This window comes from Beta vulgaris, chromosome 1 (assembly GCF_026745355.1).
Source record: "Beta vulgaris subsp. vulgaris cultivar EL10 chromosome 1, EL10.2, whole genome shotgun sequence".
In the NCBI taxonomy this organism is placed as follows: domain Eukaryota; kingdom Viridiplantae; phylum Streptophyta; class Magnoliopsida; order Caryophyllales; family Amaranthaceae; genus Beta; species Beta vulgaris.
Genome location: NC_079202.1, coordinates 37,644,053 through 37,648,042, shown reverse-complemented (window position 1 = coordinate 37,648,042; position 3,990 = coordinate 37,644,053).

Below are 3,990 nucleotides of genomic sequence, written 5' to 3'. Positions count from 1 at the left end.
GATTATCCAGAAGAGTCGAAGACATGCGATGAAGAAGCGACAATGATCATGCGAAGGTTCGAGAAGTTCTTTAACAAGAACTATAAAGGGAAGGTCACAAGGAAGACTACCAAATTAAGTTATCATAAGTGAGGAAGTCTCGATCACTTATCAAAGAGTGTCCTCAATGGGATACAGAGAATGGAAAATAAAAATTCAAGGAAAGGAACAAGGATCAGCCAAAAACTTTTGCAAAAATTGACATGAAGCGAGCCATGGTTGCTGCATGGGGAGAATTTGATGAGGAGCAGGAGCAAACAGAAAAAGAAACTGCTCACCTATGCCTCATGGCCAAATCTGAAGAAGAAGTAAAATAGGTATGTTCTAACACTATAGAATAAGAGCTTACAAAACTTAACAAAAGCAACCTCGTAAAATTATTTCTTGAAAGCTTAGATGACTGTAGGGTTATTTGTGTAAAAAAGGAAAAACTAGAGAATGCCTTAAGAGTAACTAAGAAACATTCTAACTGGCTTTATTCTTTAAAAATCAATACTGAAAAACGATTATTTGTCCTTTCTAATAAAAATCAAAGCATTTAAGAAGATTTCTAAAAGGTTACAAACGAGAACTATTTTTAAGTATGGAATTGGTAGAGTTGAAACTCTTTGTTCCTGAAGGAACATGTTCTTCTAGTAGTGCCAGAACAGATTTTGAAAAACTGAAAACTTATTATGAAAATATTTCAAGTTAAAATTTGGTACTTACGAAGGAACTGGATTCTTCTAAGAACAAACCTCCTGATCTAGTAAGTTGGATACAGAAGTATCAAACAAAGAAAGAGATGGAATCGGTTTCAACCATAAGAAGAGAAATAAAAAGAAAAATTATGTTGATCTGTCGAGCAGTAAAATATGTTCTTACTGTGGGAACAGTGGACACATAGTGTCTGACTATTCCACCAGGGAAGAACGTATTGAGACTAGTCAAGTAGGTATGGAAAGCTAAGGATGATTTAAGTCCGACAAAGGAACCCAAGCAGGACTAGGTTCCTATCATTGACTACTTTCTTGGGATACAGGCTGAAGTGACGGGAACAACCTGTGGTTCCTCGACAACGGTTGTTCTAAGCATATGACCAGCGATAAATCAAAGTTTCTCTCACTTTCAGCTTACCGTGGAGGAAATGTGACCTTCGGAGACAACCTAACACGTAATATAGTTGTTGTAGGAAAAATTAGTAAGTCTCCTTCACATTCCATAGATAATGTATTTTTGGTCGAGGGCATAAAGCATATTTTATTTAGAATTTTTGAGTTTTGTGATAAGGGCAACATAGTAAAGTGTACTAATGAGTCATGTGTTGTCAGCAATGAAAGTACAGGAATCAAGATCCTTAAAGGGACAAGGAAAGAAAACACTAGTATGGTTGATCTTAACCTAGTTCCTAGGAACAGTCTTACTTGTTTAAGCGTGATCGAAGAATATCCTCTATTATGGCACAAACGTTGTGGTTATGCCAGCTTGTCGCTACTACATAAATTAAGTGGAAAGAGTTGGTAGTTGGTTTACCAACAATTAAGTCCTTGAACCACATTGTTTGTGATCCATGTGTTAAAAGGAAGCAAGTAAGATCCTCCTTCAAATCAAAGAAAATGGTAAGCACACAAAGTCCACTAGAACTCATTCATATGGACTTATGTGGCCATGTACGCATCCAAAGTTGATCAGGTAAGAGATATGTGTTAGTCATTGTGGATAGTTTTTCAAGATACACATGGGTTATCTTTCTTCATAGTAAGGATAAGACTTTTGATGAATTTCTAACCTTCGCTAAAAAGATTGAAAGAACTAGTGGTTTGAAATTGAAACATCTAAGATCTTACCATGGTAAGAAGTTTGAGAACTCCAAGTTTGATGAATTTTGCAGCAATGAAGGGTTAAACCATAATTTCTCAGCTTCAACACCATAATAGAATGTGTGGTAGAAAGGAAGAACTGGACCCTAGAGGATATGACAAGAACGATGATAATTGCAAGTGGGCTTACGAAGAATTTCTGGGCTGAAGTAGTAAATACAGCATGCTACATCATTAATAGAGTCATACAGAGGCCAATTACATTATTGAAGACACCATATGAGCTCCTTAGAGGAAGACAACATAATATCTCTTACTTTTGTGTTTTTGGATGTAAATGCTTTGTACATAATAATGGAAAGGACAACTTAGGAAAGTTTGATGCTAGAAGTGATGATGAAGTTATGTTTCTAGGATATGCCTCAAGTAGTAAAGCTTGTCGTGGTTACAATAAACGAACAATGTGTGTAGAGGAAAGTGTCCATATTATATTTGATGAGACTAACTCCTTGTAGGAACAGAGTTATGATGATAACTTTGAAATTGGTTTGACTCGACCTGAAGAGTCTAATCATTATGATGAGGAACTAATAACCCCTGCATGAAAAGAGAAGAAGCAAGTTCCTGATCCAGAAAACCATGTGCCTGATCCTCAGGAGAAACAAGCAATAGAAGGAACTTAGGAAGATGAAGGAACTCCTGAACCTCAGGAAGATCAAAAGAATCAACCACCTCAAGAAACTCAAGAAGCAACCAGGAGATTTGATCCAAAGTCTTGGAAACACCAAAATTCTCATCACTTAGAATTAATTATAAGTGACATTAAAAAGGGAACTCAAACGATATCCCAAATAAAGTATTTTTGTGCTTTTCATGCTTTCTTATCTATGATAGAACCTAAGGATCATATGAAAGCAGTCAAAGAGGCTGATTGGGTAAATTTTATGCAGGAGGAATTGAATAAGTTTCAGAGGAACAAGATCTGGCACCTAAAGACCAAGCCAAAGAACCAGAAAGTTATCGGACTTAAATGGGTATATATTCAGGAATAAGCTTGATGAGCATGCAAAAGTGGTGAGGAACAAGGCCAAACTTGTAGCCAAAGGGTACAATCAACAAGAAGGTATTGATTTCGATGAAACCTTTGCTTCTGTTGCTAGGATAGAAGCAATTAGAATTTTGATTGCCTTCACTGCATTTATGGGATTTAAGTTGTACCAAATGGACGTAAAATGTGCATTTTAAATGGCTTCTTACTTGAAGACGTCTATGTGGAACAACCTACTGGATTTGAAAATCCTGATCTTCCAAATCAGGTATACAAGCTTGATAAAGCTCTTTATGGGTTGAAACAAGCTCCTAGATCTTGGTATGAAAGGTTGTCAAAATTCTTGCTTTCACATGATTTCATAAGAGGTAAAGTTGATAGAACCTTGTTCCTTCGATCAAAAGAAATAGACATATTATTAGTCCAGATTTATGTTGATGATATAATATTCGGTGCTACTAATGATCTTCTTTGTAAGGAGTTTGCCGATCTTATGAGTGGTGAGTTCGAAATGATATGATGGGAGAATTGAACTTCTTTTCGTATTACAAATCAAGCAAAATGAAAGAGGAACAATGATCCATCAACGGAAATATGTCAAGAAACTGCTGAAGAAATATGGACTGGAACAATCTAAAACCAATTACACTCCCATAGGAATAGGAACAAGTTTAGATGAAGATTCAAATGGTAAGTGCGTAAACAAGAAGCAATATAGAGGTATGATTGGCTCTTTACTCTACTTAACTGCAAGTAGATCTGATATTGCTTTTAGTGTTGGTTTATGTGCAGTTAAGAGAATTCTTAGGTATTTGAAAGGAAGCGATGACTTATGTTTGTTCAATCGTCGAAGTGATATATTTGACCTAGTAAGTTATTCGGATGCGGATTATGCTGGGACTTAGTTAATGGCAAGACCACATCAAGCATTTTCTAGTACCTAGGAACAAGCTTGGTCTCATGGGGTTCAAAGAAGTAAAATACAGTTGCTTTGTCCACTACAGAGGCACAGTATGTGGTTGTTGTTGCATGTTGTTCCCAGGTCCTCTAGATCAAACAACAAGTAAGAGACTTTGGTATTAAGTTTAAGTGTGTTCCTATGTA